This window comes from Nelumbo nucifera, chromosome 1 (genome assembly GCF_055504915.1).
Source record: "Nelumbo nucifera cultivar China Antique chromosome 1, China Antique-T2T, whole genome shotgun sequence".
Taxonomy (NCBI): Eukaryota; Viridiplantae; Streptophyta; class Magnoliopsida; order Proteales; family Nelumbonaceae; genus Nelumbo; species Nelumbo nucifera.
In genome coordinates this window covers 180,074,591-180,094,574 of record NC_142649.1, presented here as the reverse complement: position 1 = coordinate 180,094,574, position 19,984 = coordinate 180,074,591, and the positions used below count along the sequence as shown (strand labels likewise).

The window sequence follows — 19,984 nt, the reverse complement described above, 5'->3', positions numbered from 1 at the left end:
GAATATAACACAAATGCCATAAACATATCTTCAAGAGTCTCGTGTGTATAGAAGCAGAAGAAACCATGAGAGATTGAATGGAAGCATGAACAATGGAGAGACCAACATATCTTGCTTCCAAGAGAAGCCTGTGACTGTGAGTGATGACTTGATTTTCAATGATTATGATCTTCTCGATTTTATTTATTTATTTTTCTGATGAGTTTTATTGAAGTTTGTTTCCCGTTAATTGGGTTTCCATTAAAGTCCGAGCAAATTTGTTGTTACTGTTTCTCCCAGCTAACTACTTGCAACGGATGGAGCTTCAAAATTGTTTTTCTTTTCATGGGCCCTTCTTTTTAGAACTAATTTTTTATTATTATTTCACGTACGGAGATTAATTAACAGAGATACATAGGGATTAATCCAGGGATTCTTTATATTTTTATCGTCTTATCACGTGACCTGGACTTTTCTTTCACATGTGGGGTACGACACGTGGAACACTTTGAGCCTGCCACCTAGCAAGCTGCACCATATAAACAATTTGTTTCTGTATCGTTTCTAATTAATACAAAGTACAAACAAAAAACAAAGGAAGATTGTCTGAGATGATGTATTTTATAGCTTAGAGGCTTGAGTACTCTAACACCGTTAATTAAGAATCCCAACACTTTTGATTCTCTTTCCTCCCTTCCAAGCTTGTACAAGAAGCTGAAGAAGTACGTGCGTGGCGGTTGTTTTCAATTTCCACCAGGTTGATGGTCCATCCCTCCTCGCATGAACGAGTAAAATTAAAACTTGAGCTTTTTTATGACAAGAGGAAGCTTTTCTAGATTATTTAAACTAGGAAATATGTAGGAATCCATGTGAACATTGTCCACGTGGCTAATTTAAGAGTGGAGAGGTTCAGTGGTTGTTTTCTTCTTGAGCAATAATTCTTCCTGATTCCTCAGTGAGTGCACATCCTTCCCATACCTATCATAAATAAGGAAGTTGGAAGCCTTCAGTCTTGCATGGTATACAGAACTCGGTCGGTGCTGTAGAAAAAAAAACGTCGACATTTGTCAGCCAAGTGCATCTCACATGTCCTGCTCCTCTCCCTGATACCACACCACACCTCTCACCGTTCACCCCTTTAAAAAGAAAAAAGAAAAAAAAAAAAGGTGAAAAGGGGTTGATTGTAACAAGTTGAAAACACATTCATCAGCTATATATATATATCCATGTGCATCCAGTCCTAGTTCTCAACCAAACACAGCCTAAGTAATAGAAGCAATGACTCATCCAATGATCTCACCGAATGAGATATTACCAAGCATGATTAGCTATTAATGACTGATCCATTAATCAGAGACATCTAGGGGTTGATGCACATCAACTTGTTTAGCTAAAGGGATTTTCTTGTTATCAATCGCAGAAGGTATCTAGCTAGGGGTCGATGCTCTTTGACCTATCCTAGCTTGATGAGGTTAATTAAGCGACCCAGCTGATGTATAGAAAAATATATAACCAGTAAAACACAGTCGACATTTCGTAGTTTGAGAAGCCAAAAAACTGAAACAAACAATAAAAAAACAAGTTAAAGAATTCCCCAAATGTAGTTTTTGAATGTAATTGTTCAAAAAACAGGACCTCCCATGGATTTGTCGAATTCGATGTACCTTGATTACTTGTCCCTTGTTTACATTAAAAAATAACACACAGGAGGGGCAAAGTCCAAGAGAGGGCATCCAGCTTTGATTTGTCTTTGGTGATCCAGATATCTTCTTCTCTTCAACATGGGATCTAAACACATCTCCCCTCTCTCTCTCTGGTCTCTACACATCTCTCCATAAGTTGAAATTTTTGATGTTTATATTGTTTATAGACATAGACAGTAGTGTTGTTGATTAGTTTTAATTTCTAAGGAGGACCTCGTTAATGGGTATTCTTTTGTTTATGCACAATCCCTAATCTCAAGAAAAATATTGGTTTTAGCAACAAATACCAATCAAATTATTCATGTCTGATAGCTTAGATTAACTTTTGAATTAATTTGTCGAGACACCCACATACCCGTTATATTGTCATGGCTGTACGTACTCGTCTTGTCTTCATGGGTTGAGCCACTCGCCGACCATGTCCTTGATAAATCCCACTCTGTTTCTTTCTTTCTTTGCTGTTTTTTCTCTGTTCTTTTGAGGAAAATTGCGAAGGATCAATTAAAATTCATACCACAAGATTCAAACAAAAAAAGCTTGTAGCTTTCCTGTAATGAATCAAGGAACATATACAAGAACAAGGCAGGAGAGGAGTAGTACGGTTGGGAAAAATCAAAAATGGATTTATGTGCGAGAGCTGTGGAGGATTGAACGCAATAGAATTGTAGGTGTTAATTGTGTCTAGACACTAGAGACGTAACATCAACCATATATATTTCCATTTGAACCCAAACATTCTCGAAAATTAGTCAAAGAAGAGCTATTTCAACTCTTTCACTGTCCATTTTCAACTCAAACGGAACGCCCACAAATCAACCTAAGAAACAAGGCATCAAATTTCTTCATATATAGTTTGGGTAGGATTCGTGTGTACTTGGAATGAAAATAGAAAGATCACGTGAAGCAAGGCCACGAGTGAAAGAAACAAAATGGGGACGGCCGCTTTTGTTTCACGTGTCCATGGAGGGATGTCTGCTACTGTGGCCAATTCATCACTCGGTGGGAAACTCCAAAACTCAATTACTAGGATTCTACCACTTAAATATACTAATATATATATATATATATATATTTTTTTTCAGTATAATAATTTATTTTACATCAGAAAAGAGCCCCGGGCCCGGATGTCCTACACTTTTTTTTCTACACTGTCCCATCCCATGTGTATTCTGAATTTTACGCACGTGCAGGCAGTGAATGGGACTGTAAGAAAATGTGTATGATTATATATATATATATATTTTGGGTGGACGGGCCCTTAGATACAACAGTCCTATGGTGGGAAAGACTATTACCATTCTCCTTTATTATTGCTCACCAAAAAAATAAAGGGAGATGTGAGATTAAAAAAACATAATAATTCAAAAGTCTTTTGGGCCTCACATAATACCTATTTTGGAGCAATTGTTTCACATTTCACTTCCATTTTCGATTTTGTAAATATCACATATGATGACGGTTGCATGAATTATAATGGTGTGTGATTTGACCAATGTGGTGATGATGCTTGATTTGGAGGGGAAAAGGTTGAGTATACTTTTTTAAGCAACTCCTTTTATTATGGTAAGATTATGTCTAGCTTTTATAAGACTAAATGATACATTGTCAAACCAAGGAAGAAAAAAAAAATAAAGAAAATGCAAAACAGAATTAGAAGAAAACACTTAATTTGACATGGTTCAACATTTCTATGCCTATATCTTCAAAAGATCCTAGTAAGACCAACAATGGAACATTGTCAATAAACAATATTTTGAATAGTGAGTGTGGTACAAAAATGTGTATGCTGATATGAAAGAATGGAAAAATTAATAAAAAGGAAGCCAATTAAAAGAATTTAGAGTTAAAGGGTGTCAATGGACTGGTTTTGGATTGCAAGGTTCAAAATATCGATAAGTTCAATATGTTGGTAGGGGCGTATCAGAAATTTTAATACTTACTTTTTTTTTCAAAACTGGTTCAGGGGAGTCGGTCTAGGATCCCTCCATCTCCTGAACCGGTCAGACCTCCGATACATTCACTGTAAGGGCATATCGAAAGGGTCCTGGAATGATACATATCGGCCGAACCAATGTGTAACGATACTTTGAACCTTGTTAGGTTGGACTCCGTCCAATCGAAAATCAATTTGAACGGATTGGATGTACCAATAAGACATATTGGATTGGACTAATCCAGTCCAAAATATTTATTAGATTGAATTGGACCTGGTCTGTTTGTAATAAATTTATATTGGATTGATTGGATTAAGTCAATATCTGATCCATTGACATAAGATAAGAATAAATAAGAATATAGGTGTCAATGGACTTGATTTGGGTTGAAACCAATCTAAATCAAAACGAATTACAATGAATCTTAATAGCATAGTTCTTTCTTATGACTTTCATCTTAATTCATGAGATAATTAATTAATATATCAATGGCCCAGCCCAAGGCCAGAATAATACCTTACAGAGTTTAATTATTGTGGTTATTTTCAATCGAGCTTATTGAGATTATGTTGTTAATACTTGGAGTTTGAGATGCATGCATGATGCCCTATTTTTCGTTTTTCTTTGTTTGGTTCAGTAATTAATACATAGATGGTAAAACTACATATAAAAAATAATTCCATTTTGGAGCTTTATTTATGTAGGAAATAATAAATAAAGAATTAATGACATGAATTTTGATTAACTTTGTTAAATACTAGAAAGTACAAAGATGGAAAGCGATTTATAAGTGAGAAGCAAATATAAACCTATATGCTTAGTAGTTCATTTTTTGCCTTCAAGAAAGAGAAAAAATAAAATATTAAATAATTAGTTAAAGTCCATTTATAAATCTAATTGAGATCTGCTCCTCACAACAGCCTCACCGCTACATCCTACAGTGCATTGAGAACATTTTCCGCGCTTGGAGAGGAGAGCGGGACGTCGACTTTCGATTCTTTGAATCAATCTCCAGTCTCTACCTTCCCGCGAACATGGAGAACCGCCTGGACGATCAAATTTACCAGATTACCCTGGGATCTATTTCCTAAATAATAAAGCAGATTTTTAAAAGCAAAACGATTTTTTTAACTATTTTATTTTATAAATAAAGGTATAAATTTAGAATGAACAAGTACACAGCCTAGCCGCTTAGGGAAATTTGTAATTTAAAATTATATTGTCATTCTAATTATAATTTAAAATTATAATCTCCTACATTTTTAGGAAAGTTACTAATTTGCTTTCAAAGGCATTTATGCCATTTTATAAATATTTATTAAAGATGCCTTGGAGCTAGAAATTGGCTAAACGTTGAGTAAATATCGGGGAAAAACTTAATTAATTAAATATTTAAAATTGTGGAAACTATTCATTACTATCTAAGAAATATTTTCCATGTGCTCTTTTTTTTTTTGTGCGAAATTTAAGCTGTGGGAAGACCGGTTAAAGTTTACTCTGCAGAGTGAAAGTAAAAAGTAAAAATTAAAAAAACACTAATTTCAGTATTACCGACTAGCAAGTAATTGTACTTTAGAAGGAAGGTCTCATCTCACCGTCTCAGGCTCCCAGCAACAGCAAGACGGGCTTAGCTAACGTTCTTCACAAGGAATTAATTATATATATCACGTTCCATCGACCACACAATGACCCCTTGTAATTCGAGCCGTAGATTACACTTAACTGTTCGTATCAGGATCATCACCTTAGAAAGCAGAAGGGACAAGTTGTGGTCAGATGATCTGAAGTCAAATTGTAAGCACAATTTGTGGGGCTAGATCAAAATCAGGACGTGGTCCCGCATATCAGGAGATTATGCGTACGGACAACATGTGGCCCACAGAAGAGGCAGAGAAGTCATGTGGGTGAGAGTAGAAACTGGAGCAGGAAGGAAGAGCGACGTACACAACTAATTATATAAAGGGGACACAGAATTCGTAAATCTTAGCTGTTAAAAAGAAATAAAAAAAAAGATGGTGAAAAATAGGGAGTTAAATAGTAAAGGTCGTCGGTCAGAATAGAATATAACGGATTACTTTTCAATGACTAAATTACCCTTCGTGGGGATTAATTATTAATTTAATAAAGATTAGAGATATCTTTTGCAGTCAAAGACGTGTTAAAACTTAAAACCCAACGATTGACCGACTGTTTAAGGGAATCCCGTCTCCGTCTCACGTGACAAGTATAAGATGAATCTAAAGATGATTCATCGTAAATCCATGCATCTAATGCGGAAAAACTGTTTTCCGGACCCACAAAATACACGTGTCAAGATCACAGTTTCTACTCCAATGCGGCGGACCGTATGTTGATATGACCTGCCTCATTATTTGAATTAATTTAAATACAGAAAAAGATATTTTCTATTTCTAAAAATAAAAAGGTAGGAATGAAATTAATTAATTAAAAAGAAATAGGACTGCATTCCTGGTTCACCGATTTCGGCTGTTGGAGATCCTATAAAATAGCAATTTCAGTATTTCGGTATCCACCGCAACTGAATTCCGCTCCTCTCTCACTCTCTCTCTATCTCCGCACACCTTTTATTACTGCTGTATCCGTCTGCTCTCTTTGTCATCTGCTTTTGCAATTTCTCCCCGAAGTCCGATAGGCTAAGCCTTCTGAAGGTGTTTACGAAGAATTAAAATTTCCGACGGGAAACCTTTGGAGGATACTCGATATTGTACCTTCTGTACTCATTCAGTGGCCATCGAAGCATCAGTTTTCTTCCAACTGTGGCGATTCCAGACAGTTATTCCCTTTCCTTTTCCGGTAAAGGAGTTTTTACGGTTCTTTTCTAAGCTCTGTGACTTTCCTAGAAATTTCTCCATCTTCTCTTGTACCACAGGGGAGCAGTGTTACAGTACTGTTACTACTTGTTCTCTCTCTCTCTTCGTGCTGATTCTACCGTTCGTTTTGCTACATCCTTTTTCTCGACTCGTGTTCTTTTATCTTTTCAGTCCAGGTTCACTTTGTTAAAGATCTTTAGTTAACTGGTTTGTTCTTTGTCTATTAATCTGTTGAAGGTTTGCGGATTGTTTCCCCATCTTCAACTTTCCTTGAAATTTCTCGTCCTTTTTCAATAGATTATTTAATCCCTTCATCTTTATTTTTACGGCCTTAAGCTTCTCTTTAACGTTCGCTCAGCTTTCTTTTTTTCACCTTCTTTATTCTCCTCGTGTCGAGTCTCAGAAGAATCTGCCTTTTCGACTCTATTTCTTGCTTTCTCCTCTCATCCTCTCCTGGGTTGCTGCCTTTCGTTTCCCAACCTTTTCTTTGTCTTCAATGCAAGTGTAGTAGAGCACAGAGAGAGTCTGAAATCTCCTGCAATGGACCAGAACTTCTTCTGCCCGATCAAATACAGTGAGCACCGTCACCTTACTAAAAAATTCGTGAAGCCATCGGTGAGGCCTAAAAATGTTGCCGCTTGTCGAAATCCAAGCGAGGTAAATGTTATTGGGGGACCCAAGGTCGTACGGATTTCCGTCACCGATGCCGATGCGACGGACTCGTCTAGCGACGAGGATGAGCTGTTCAGTCGCCACAGAGTAAAAAGGTACGTTAGCGAGATCAGTATCGAGCCCTGCTCTACTGATAACTGTAACGTCAACGGAAGTTGGAGAAGCAGATCTGTACGGAATGGGAGGAAAAAGTCTGGTGGAGGGGTAATCGACACTTCGGTTAACCGGCGCGCCGTGAAACTCAACTCAACAAACGTTAAAAAGTTTCGCGGGGTGAGGCAGCGGCCATGGGGAAAATGGGCGGCTGAGATTCGAGACCCCGCGCGACGTGTACGGCTGTGGCTGGGTACGTACGATACTGCCGAAGAGGCAGCAATGGTCTATGACAATGCGGCGATTCAGTTAAGAGGACCTGACGCTATGACGAACTTCGTCACTCCGGCTAAAGCCAAGCAGGAAACACAAGTACCAACATCTTCAGGCTACGACTCCGGCGAAGAGTCGCACAATCTCTCCTCTCCAACGTCTGTGCTTCGGTTCCGTTCTCCGGCCAATGAGGAATCCGAATCTCAAATCCGACAAGAAGCAGTTCCACAACAACCGGCAAAAGAAGTTCAGTACGAAACGAGTTTACCGAATGGTTTCGGCGAGTTTTCGCCTTTGGATATACCGTTCTTGGACGAGTTTCTGGAGTTTAAAACTCCGTCGACAGAACTGTTTGATGAAACGAGTTTCGTGGATAGTTTCTTCAGGGATGATTTCGGTGATATCTTCCTAGGTTCTTGTGGTGATTTCGGGTCGTCGTCGTCGTCGTCTACGTGGCAAGTGGACGATTATTTTCAGGAAATCGGTGATTTGTTTGCTTCCGACCCCCTCGCTGTTCTATGAGAGGAGACGTTGAAAGTAGAAAAACGACTTCCGCCGTTGTATTGTCGATTCGTCGGCAAATTTTGAAGCGGCGGGAACTTAGTTTCGGCAGTTTTTCATTGATTTTATTTAAAATATTTATTTGTTATATGTGAAGTTTTAAATGTCTCCGTCAAAATAAAAACGGAGAATGAGTGAGATAATGAATGAAATCGAAGCCTTTTTAGTTTCAATTGAAAATGGAAATGATTGTATTTGTATTCAGGGTTTTCTTTCCGCCGGTCCACAACAAAATGTTGATGATAATGAGATATTTTCTAGATATTCCTCTGCTTATATTCCTTGAAAAAATTCTCTTTCCATTTCATTTTATTTTTTTTCACTTTTCTATTTTTAATTTGAGAGGCCGGGCCGGTGATATATGTTGGTTTTTCGGTTTTTCCACGGCGTAGGTAAGTAGGAGTCAGAGGGTGTGAAGTGTGAACGTGTCGGAAAAATTAAATACCGACATTTTGAAGTTTTCGCTCGACGTTTCGAAGCCACTATTGCACGCGGGCCTACTGCTATTAACGCTTTTTGGTTCTTCCGCAAGGCGATTGGGGCAAGGTCCCTTGGAAACCTCGCAGGTTCTCACCAGGCCGTTGAATTGTACCCTACGTCAGACAGCCCTTCCCATTTGTTGTGGGGGGTCCCTTAGAACCCATTTCACACTGAGACGATCAGGACCGTCCGATCGTTATCTTTGCTTTGGAGATATAGACATGAGAGATGGGGAGATATTATGTGATCCATGAGAAAAGCAGGGTAGTAGTAGTAGTAGTGGTGGCATTTGTGTGTAACAATTAACAAAAGCTGAAAGCCCATGTTGTCCAACATGGTGGTGGGTGATGGCCCATTTAAAGCAGTCGTCCACTCGAAAAATATCAATTGGAATTTTGAATTGGTAGGTTGGTAGCGCCCCAAAGACTCTGCACTCTACTCTATTCTTTTTGAAGGCACGCTTATCCCTTAAAAGACCAACCTCTGTTATTTGGATCCCATGGAGAAGGAATAGGAGAGGAAATAAGAGGGCTTTAATCTTTTATCTTTTATGGACCGGGGGGAGTGGAGGAATTTAGGAAAGGCGTGGCTATGGGTTGGGTCAAAACCCGATCCATCTGGGCTTGTAAAAGAGTAAAAGCTAGCTGGGTTGGGGCGTGTGAATGAGAAATTAAAAAAGGTGGAAACCCAATGACCAACTAAGCATATATTATACAGAAGGGTGGGGTGGGGGACAGGGTGCTTGGCGCCAGGGGATCGCATTTAGCCATTAGCCAATTGATTGGTGTCAGACGGGCAATAGTAGGTGGGGTACGTGAGTTAACCCAGTAGATTCCGATCTGTCGACAGAGAAAAGGGCACCCAGGCCTCCAGGCTCCAAAGCAGTTAGGTAGGGGTAGAAGAAATGGGAGCATCATGTGTAGTAGTGCAGGGTGTTTGGGACGTGCATTAGTAAACAGTAATGACTTACTTGAACATCAATCAACAACACCTTAACTCTCTTTCTTTTCTTCTTCTTCTTTTTTTTTTTTAAATTAATCTGAGAGAGTCTAAGAAAATCAAAAGTCAAAACCAAATTAAACGATGGGTGACTACCCCCCTAAGGTATAAGAAATCCCCTAGATTTCTTTTTTTTTTCTTCAGTTGGTCATGTCCATAGAAAATCAAAGGACAGCAATAATTATGTCTCACACTAATAATAATACTAATACGGGGGAGGGGGTCTGTGGAACAGTTGGAGTGTTTGTGTTTTTCTCTCAGGTGTCTGTGGAACATTAACAAAAGCTTGTGCGTGTGTCGATTAGTTGGTACAGTTAATACAACTTCTTGTATATAAATGGGTTGAATGTGAGTGGGTTCAGACCACGGAATCAACGAGGGTTAGGCCTTAAGACTCACGCGCTTAATTAGTAAAGGTTTGAATTTGAATGACTTAACAAAGTATTAGTTGGCAAATCTAACTTTAATTAAGTCGGCAATTAGAATTCAGAAATGCTCCACGGACCCTGCCATGCCACGTCATCATCAATTACTTTAAAGTTTAAACACTGTGTTCTGTTTGGTGTGCGTGGATGATGGTTGAATAAAGAAAGAAATAAATTAGGAGAGTCAGTATTGCACGTGATTAGATATACCTGCTGAAAGTTAGGAATGGAGCCATGGAGGAGGAGGAGCTAACCGTAACCAAGCATTGTGTGTCGACAGTCCACCTGCTTCCCTGTTGCTGGGCTCAAGAAAATTGAAACCAAGAATCATTTATAGCACGAATCCTTACCAGTTACCCCAGTTTTCCAAAATCGGCTCTACTATTTTCTTTCTTTTTCAGTTTATGAAAGAAGAAAAGGAAGAAGCAGACACACACAGACACAGGAAACAGAAACAGGATTGTGAGAAAATGATCATGAAATGATTGCAGGAGTGTCTCACTCTGTATCCCCCCACCCCCACCTCCCCACTTTTTAACAAACCTGTTTATGTGCAAAGTATTTTATTTTTATGAAAAGTTTGTCCACCCATCACGTGACTCCTTTCTTGTTCATCCTTTTTTTTTCATTTAATTGTAATTTTTGGGTTAATTTTAATATTTTACACTAAAATGATCAACCCCAGCAAACAGCAAAACTGGGTCTGGGTGCAGTAATAATAATGGCAGACTGCCCACTTTCTAGCGCTCTCTTTTTTTTTTTTTTTTGGGGGGGGGGGGGGGTCTCGTCCAGTCGTCCTGGTTGAGACTTGAGTGAGTACAGAGGAGGCAACAACACAGACAGACAGGCTGTCCTTCTAACGCTATATCTGTCGGTCTGGACTCTGGTTTTTGGGTCTGGCCGTCTGGGGAAACGGTAAAAAAAGTAATAGAATTCCCGGCGTGGATTTTTCATGTTTTAATTCATGGGAAGGAGAAGGAGGACTCCGTAACCCATTCATTCCTCTCTTTTGTTCTGCTTCTTCTTCTTACCTTGAAACCTCTCCTTTTTATCTATGATATGAAAGTGTCTTCCTCTTGCATTCTATTTCATGGAGTAAATCATGAAACACACTAGCTAGCGTATTCGTCACTGGTTGGCTAAAAGCCTAAAACATATTCATTCACGCCATGTCGCCAACCCCCCTCACTAATGATTCTGTTGATACCTGCTTTAACAGAATATATGAGAAATATCGAAGATGCCCTTGTTGGGTTTTGGATGTGTGAACCTATTACAAAAATGTATGTCTTGTTTCTTGATATGGCCAAAGTAATGGCATTGTGACAGATCAAAACCATTTGTATTGAAGCCCATCCTCTAAGCATGCCACTTGTAAAGTTTGGGCCCATTTAGAAATTGTTAGATGATATGTGATTCTAAAAGGATTAACTCATGGATGGATGATACAAGATGCTTTGACTTTTCTTTCTTATTGAGGAAATACGAAATAGATTGTTCACTCTAAGTCACAATGGACATTTTTAATTTGGTCTATTTGAAGTAAAGTCAAACAAATAGAGGCATAATTGGAATTTTGATTGAACATATGTATTTAGATGTTGACAGCACTTTTTCAAAATAAATAAATAAATAAATAGATGTTGACAGCAACTGAGAGTGGGATAAGTGAAGGGTGGTTTTTTTGCCTTGCCATATCAATCAACAGATTGTACTCGTAGAAAGGTGGAGGGATGTGTTTGTAACCCTGTATTTATATTTAGTGGTGTCAAACTGTCAATTGGACTGGATTTGGTCCAATTTCATCCGGTCCAATGTGAGCCCATTACAAATGGACCTGGTCCAATTCAGTCCAATGAATATATTGGACTATTTTGGACCGATCCAGAAACTGTCCTGTCCAATCTGTTTAAATTTTCCGTTAATTTAGATTGGTTTCAACTCAAACCTTGTTCGTTGATACCTATGTTTTTATCTTCTATTAATGGATTAGAGATATTGGCTCAATCCAATATAAAATTCATTATGGACAGACCGGGTCCAATCCAATATGTCATATTGGTCCATCCAGTCTATCCAAATTAATTCAAAATGTCTTATTGGTCCGTTCAATTTGTCTAAATTGATTTTGATTTGGATGGAATTCAACCCAAAACCGGTCCATTGACACCTCTATATATTTATATATATCTGTATGGGGTACCCCCTCACTCATTTGGGTGAAAATAGAACAAGGTTAATTTGTATAAACTTTTGTAGCAATGAGTGGAAGATTTTACTTAATTTGTAAACAATAACATGATTTATTTCTTTTTCCAAATGTTGAACGTTAATACGATTTTGTAGTTGTAATACAATGTTGAACATTAATAAAGATTCATTTGGTTTGTAATTGGAATCAAAATCAGAATTGCAATTCCTCAGAATCAAATTCAAAATCACCTATTCCCCTGCTTGTTTGGTTCAGTTAGAATGGGATTCCATAAAATATGCAGGATTCCTAAGAAGGGTTAGCATAGGGTAAAGAGAAATAAGGGATGTGTTGGATTTTGGGACAAGAAGATGAGCATAAATTAATACGTGAAATTGTTCATTGCGTGTATCAGAATGATTGAGCTTAGTAGTCTCCATTCCATTGCCTGTTAATTAGTGCTTTCAATTGGACAATTAAACTCCGGTTATAGTGTACACAATGATGTTTTCTGTTGCGATCCATCCAAAGGTGGACGGGATTTTATTGTGGAAATATGGTAGATGTGAGATCCGTAGAAGAGGAGTCCCATACATCCCAGTACGCAAGCCAAGAAGACGACTTTGTTTTTTATATTTTAAACAAAGAAAGGATGACTGTTTCTTTCGTCGTTGGAAACAAGGAGAAAAGTCCAATTACTGGAATGGAATTTAGCCATTGTCCAGTGATCCTCCTTATTCTAAGGAAATTTTGTTGGGTTTAGAATGAGCTCGTTTGTATATAGCTCCTTTCATTTGACTTATCTGGATTTATTTATGGAGGAGACTCTCACATCTCACACCCCTAGAGAAAGAAAAGGACACAAGCACTGACTGACTGACTGACTCTTCTCTCCCTTTTTACCTTGGTTTCGGCTTTCCCTACTTCCTTCTTATTCTAGCAATCCACCAAATATACAGGTGGTCTAAGATGCCCCGCCCATTACTCGATTTCATAATTGTTAGTTCCAGGGTTTTCCTCTATGTGTACATTATTGTCAACAGATATATATATATATCCATCAATCACCATTGATGTTGATGGAAACCCAATGACCACGTTTCAAGAATAGGAGGATGCTCCCTAAAAGAGCGAAAGCCCAAAATTGTTGACTTTCCTCATAATCGGCAAGTAATAAGTATTCCCCAAAAAGAAAGAGTTTTGGACCACAATATCTATATATAATTTGGGTTGTCTCTCAAAGATTAATTAATATAGCATACACTCCATCTAGTGCTTAGTGCTTAGTGCTTGGTGCTTGCAGCAGTCAACAGTCAACACTCATAGTGGAAATTGGAAAGAGTTTCAACTTCCAACTCCAACCATGGTCCCTCACTTTCTCTTTCAATTCGGTTGCCTCCTCTAAATCAATAAATGAGGTTCCAATTTTACAACCATGCATGTTTAATATCCACTTCTCACAAAATTACTTTTTTGATCTTGCTTTATTAAATGAGGCTCACCAAACTGTTTTTTTTTTTTTCAATTAAACTTAAAAGAGTGTAGAGCATCCTAATTACCAATCCAATAAATCTCATTAATGAAACAGAGGGTCATGGCATCCTAATTACTAATCACAAGTATTCCTTTATACCATTTTATTGTTTTATTTCTTGGGTTTGTAGTATCTCTCTCTCTTTATAGCATATTTAACACGAGTAAATTAAGGGAATGACATTGTTTGTAATTCCAAATTTCCAATGTGGTGATTTTATGGGTTCATTGTTGTATAAGGTGATATTAAGGGAATGTCATTGTTTGTAATTCATCGGTTGTAATTTTTGGGGATCTGTCTTTCTCTGTGAATCTACCCCAACCATGCTATTATCGGCTTTTTGCAATCTCTTTTGGGAATTTCTACTATCTTTTTTCTCGGCATTTGTAGTGGATTGAAGTTGTGCAGTTCTACTCCTGTTGATGATTTTTTCACATTTGTTGAATTGCAGAAGTTCATTTGTTCTCCCATATCCATTTATATATTTTGTTCTTATTGAGAAATTGTATTTGGGTTCTGATTGGCCTTGTTGACAATTCTGCCTACTTATATCAATTTCTTAAAAGAATGAAATATAATTTTAGCCTTAAAAAAAGAAATCCCTTCTTCCACATAATTCCCGCAGAAATACAATTTTCCGGTCAATCCAATGCAACCCAAGAATTAGACAGCAAGATAAGAAAAGTAGTAGGAATTAGGAAAGAGAAAGAGATTATGAAAATGAGGCACACTTGTAAATTGTAAGGCTCGAGGCCTGAAACGGTGAGGAGGTCACCTGTTGTAACTTGTAACCAAATTTAATGCACCACGACAGCACTTCATCCCCAGTATATTTCATTTATTTCTTCTTTTTCTCTCGGCTAGATCTGTCCGAACTTGATATCTTTTGTTTCGGTCCCCACTTTGTCGACACCGTATCGGCCGACATTTCAATTTTACATTGCTATCTTGGGTTGATATGGACTTTGTTCCGGGCTCAACACAAACGGGATAAAGGGCCCCGAACACCGAAAATTATTTGCTGGATTGCAACGTTTCTGACTTTGCTTATTAATATTTGGATTTTGTTGAAAAGATGTCGTTCGTGGACGTGGACGTGCTGATGAGCTGTATGTGTTTGTTACTTCCAAGAATTTCTGGACCAGGACTGGGTGGCTTCATTTTTACCAGCAACCACCATGAGTCATTAGTTTCTGGACTATGGACTGGGTGGTTCATTTTTATTTTTATAAAAGCACTTTTATGAAATTATTTTTACAAAACATCTATGCCAATAGTTTTAGAGACCTAGGCTGGCGGTTTATGAATACCATCACAATTTTAAGAATGAAACTGAGCAATATAGGACACTTGCCAGTCTGAAAATAATTCATTTTTACGAAAAAAAGTGTTTGCTTGATAGCAATATTTTCTCATTTTGTCTATTTTTACCCATTCTTATCCATTTTAGAATTTCATCTTGGGTAAGAATAAGAAAGAATGAGATTCCAATTGGTGGTGATCATGGACCTAGCCAGGCCGAGTTTTGCCTTTTGATACATGTCTGGGCTTACATACATACATACATACATACATACATACATACATACATACATACATACATACATATGTTAAATGACATATAATATGCATTAATTTTATTTTATACATTATATAATATATAATATAACACAAAATAACATATATTATTTGTATAAAATACATACAACTAAATATATGCAGGCCAGGCTTGAATACAAAACCTAGGCCCAAGCCCAAAATTTCTGGGTTGGTCTTAAGTGGGTAGGATTGGGCCAGGCTAAAATGATCGCCCCTAATTCTGACTCTCATTCTTTGTGGAATAGAATTTCTCATTTGAGGCCATTTTGGCCTCCCTCCTTGGAAATGAGAATTTTATTCTACATGACCAAAAAGATAAAACCCTATTTCTATTTTCTTGAAACCAATGATTAAGGTATCAATACGATACTCTCGGTACGAGACGTATCGTATCCGTATCCATGATCATGGATACAAGATACACTACGACTGGATACGTATCCAACGAGTCTTGCCTTGTATCGGACCATATTGCATCGTATCGATGGATATGGTCCGATACACACCGATATGGAGGTGTATCCTTGTCTAGTTTGACAAAATTGTACATCGAGTACTTTTGGATTGTTTTTCATCTTTAATACAAATTAAAAAATAGTATTATGAAAACTGAGATAAATAATTTAAGATTTATTTTTTCTAAAAAATTTAATAAAAACTAAAAATTATAAAAATAATATATTTCATCTACCTTAGATGATTTATATATTTTATTTTACACATAATTATATGTTAAAAAGGAAAACATAGTTATTATTTGAAAAATAATTATTATATAAAAATACTAAATAAATAAATTTTCCCAACAAAATTAATGGAAAACAAATAATTATAATTATAAAAATTTAATTTTATAATTTAAGATTTAATTTTCCCAAAAAAAATAATAAAAACTAAAAAATAATGACTTATTTGTTTTATTTTACAATTATGTGTAAAATAAAAACATTATTTAAAAAAATAGTTTTTATTTAAATAAAATACTAAAATAATAAATATACCAAAAAATAATAAAAATTGAAAATTATAATTAAAAATTGAAAATTATAATTAAAAATTGAAAGAGTGATAATTATTGTATAATATTTGAATATTCTAGAGTCCCGGTATTGTTTATTGTAATATTTCTCTTCATAAAACCTATTCAAGTATGCATTTCTCTTGTGTTTATATCTTATTCATAGATAATTCAGCTTTTGGTTTAGTATGATTAATGTATTTATGTGATTTGTATGCATTTCACTAGCGTGTCCAAGCGTTTCTATATCTTTCGTTCGTAGCCATGCATTTCCAAAGTGCATCTGTATCCGTATCGGACTTACCCGATACTGATACTTTGATCCTTGCTTGAAACCAACCCTTCTTGAAATTAGGCTATGCCTATGTTTAGTGACTAAGAGGTTTGGAAAGGAAGTATGCATAATTACTTTTTAGAAGTGCTTCTTTTAGCAAGGTCTGAAGGTTGTTTGGTGATCCACTTGCCAACTATTTATTGTGTTTTTTAAGCACTTATTGGGTGGGGATGTTTGTGCTTATATTGGCCTAGATGACACTTTTAGCCTTCACTCCACACATACTTATAAACAATGCTTTCCATATAATAATAATAATAATAATAACAAATACTCCCAAAAAGCATTTTCAATGATCAATTTTCACTAAAGTACTTCCATAAAGCACTTTCAAGGTGTAATTTTCACAAAATACTTCCTGAAAGTGTTTTTAGGGAGCAATTTTCACAAATTACTTCTAGAAAGTGCTTTTAATGATCAATTTTTACAAAGTACTTCTAGAAAGTGCTTTTATAGAGCATTTTCACAATACTTTCAAAAAGTTTTTTATGGTGCAGTTTTCACAAATTACTTCTAGAAAGCACTTTTAAGGACCAGTTTTCACAAAACATCTAGAAAGTGCTTTTAGGGAGCAATTTTCACAAACTACTTTCAAAAAACACTTTCAAGGCACAATTTTCATAAAATACTTCCCAAAAGTGCTTCTAGGGAGCAATTTTTACAAATTACTTTCAGAAAGTGCTTTTAATGACCAATTTTCACAAAATACTTTCCAGAAAGTGCTTTTATGGAACAGTTTTCACAAACTACTTCCAAAAAGCACTTTCTCAACTAAGTTTTCACAATTATCAAATTAAAAAAAAACACCATCAATATCAAATTTAAAAAAAAAATAGGATGACTAAATTCAGATTATTCAAAAACATAAAATAGGAATATATTAATTGTACATATATAAATCAAAAAATAAATAAATATAGGATAATTTTAACTATACATATAAATCAATAATTGAAATTTTCAGATTATTTAACAAAACAAAAAAAAAAACACCACCGTTATCAAATTAAAAAAATAAAATAGGATTACTAAATTCAGATTATTCATAAAAAATGAAAATTTAGGTTATAAAAAAATATTTAAAATATCACCAAAAAAATTCACAAATATTCACACTTCAAGAATATATCCACACAAACATTCACAAAGATTCATATCAAATAAAGAAAAAAAAATCAATCACAACTGAAGAATATATTCACACAAATATTCATCCAACTTAAGCAATTTTTTTGCATGATTTCTAACAAAAAAAATGCCCAAAAGAATTTTGGATTTCTCATATGAACACAAAAAAATCGAATCAAAGAAATAATCATCCAAAAATCCCAAAAAAAAAAAAGCATGGAGGGGAGGAGTTTGGGCGAATTCACCTTCTAGTCACTAGTGATTGGACGGTGGGATATCGCCATTGAAGTCACCCAAACACAAATCTGCGATTAGAGAGAAAAGGGGAGTTTCAGACTTCATAAAAATGCAAAAAATAGTCCCAAATCGATGGAATACTACAGAAAAACAAAGATAAGAGCAAAACGATAGGTCTAACGACCGTTTTTTGCTCACCATCGAATGTCATCGGTGGACCAACAACTAACACCATCGTTGCCTCGTATATTGTAGGGTTTCGAATGGAGGAGGATGATAACCTCCATTGAGGGTATTTTTGTCATTCAAAAACATGGACAAGTTTGCCCCATTCGAATTTAGAAGCACTTCTTTAAAAAGTGCTAAAAAAGCCACATCCATGTCACTTTTTTAAGATATGCTTCTTTTAACAAGAAGTACTTTTTTGCCACTTTTTTTTATCGAACACTCATAAATACTTAAAAACCACTTAATGTGTGTCAAATGTCTTAAAAGAAGTACTTGTTGAAAAAAGTACTTTTTAAAAATGAAATCAAATAGAGCCTTAGATGCATATCTTATGAAATCTGATTCCAATACCCATCTAAACCAAACATGTATGGGAAAATAGGTGGCTCCAGTTCCAATTCCACTCAAAAACCAAACAGACCATATAATTAAATTAAAAATATTGTAATATAAAGCAGTACTATGTAAATTATTATACATTGTTAAATACACTACGTCATTTTTATATTGATTCCACGTTTGGAAATACAATTGCCCACTTAAAATATATTCCACATCTGTGGCATAAAATGCAGTGGTAGAGCTGTAGAGGATAGATTATGTATTATATACCATGTGTGAGAATGAGGGAGAGGTAGGCCCTGAGAGTAATGCTCGACTGGTCGTGGGTTCAGTATGACAATATATTGCATGCCCTTCAAGAGACAAGAGTTTTGTCCTTGATTATTCAAGTCCCATCACTCCCATGCACACAATTAACCTCCCCATAATTATTATATTTAATATTTAAAATATTTCATGTTATTTATGGTAATTATATTTTATGTTTTAAAATAATACGTTATATATTCACATCTACGAAGTCTGAATTGTCAGAATTCAGAAATAACTTTCTACTTTTGTTGTGTTTTGAACATAGTGAAGTTAAAAAATTATAAAAGGCTAGACTGGAGGGTTCCTACTTAAAACCTTGAAATATGTATTATGTACTTACGTTAGAGTCATGTCTTGTGCTTTTGTGATTAATCAAAACTTCAAACAATGTATCTCACACGTTGAATGGGCATGTCTGCCCTGCATATCACATTGTCGCCGTATATAATTGCCGTAGTGACAATATTCCCTTAATCGGTCCTTTATAATAACAATAATTCATTTTTTTAAAGTTTATTGTTTTGTCTATGTTAAGATAGTCAGGATTAATTGGAAACAAAACATATTTATTAGGTTGAGTAATTTATCATGAGTGAACATATCAATTGTGAGTTCCGAGAAGTTTATGATAAACTCAAAGAGGTAGAGTTGCCACCCATTTTTTTGAAGAAAATAAATTTTCATTTTCAGATTTGAAAAGATTCAATGTAAGTCTTTGATAGTGATTCCGTTCTCCATGAAAAAAGGCACACAACCGAAAGATTTCAGGTCCCATGGATTTGGGGAGGGAAGGTATTAGGCACCCCTCTCTCCAAGATGCTCTAGCAGCCCAATACGGGAGTTGTTTTGGCTTAGTTTCTTTCGGAGAACAACAAAAATGGTTGTAGGAATTTCTTAAATCTGAAGGAGCATGCTTCCAACTTCTCCTAAGACCAATTTTGAGGTGATGTTATCAGGTCTTCGGTACTGATTTCCTTAAGACCCTCGCCTCTCTGCCTCTATTCTTAATCTAGAAGAAATTGTAAACGCTGGTTCTCCAATATTTCAGAACCTCAAGCAATAAAAAAAAAACTAAAAAGGACTTACCTTTGATGAGACAAAATGAAGTTCA

At 36.0% G+C, this 19,984-nt stretch overlaps 1 pseudogene across 1 annotated transcript; it reads left to right on the top strand.

Annotated features, from left to right (window-relative positions):
• The first annotated feature begins 6,135 nt into the window (after window positions 1-6,135).
• Window positions 6,136-8,226, top strand: LOC104600304 (ethylene-responsive transcription factor CRF1 pseudogene; annotated as a pseudogene). The gene has a single exon (XR_016085623.1). The product of XR_016085623.1 is annotated as an ethylene-responsive transcription factor CRF1 pseudogene (transcript).
• The last annotated feature ends 11,758 nt before the right edge of the window (window positions 8,227-19,984 follow it).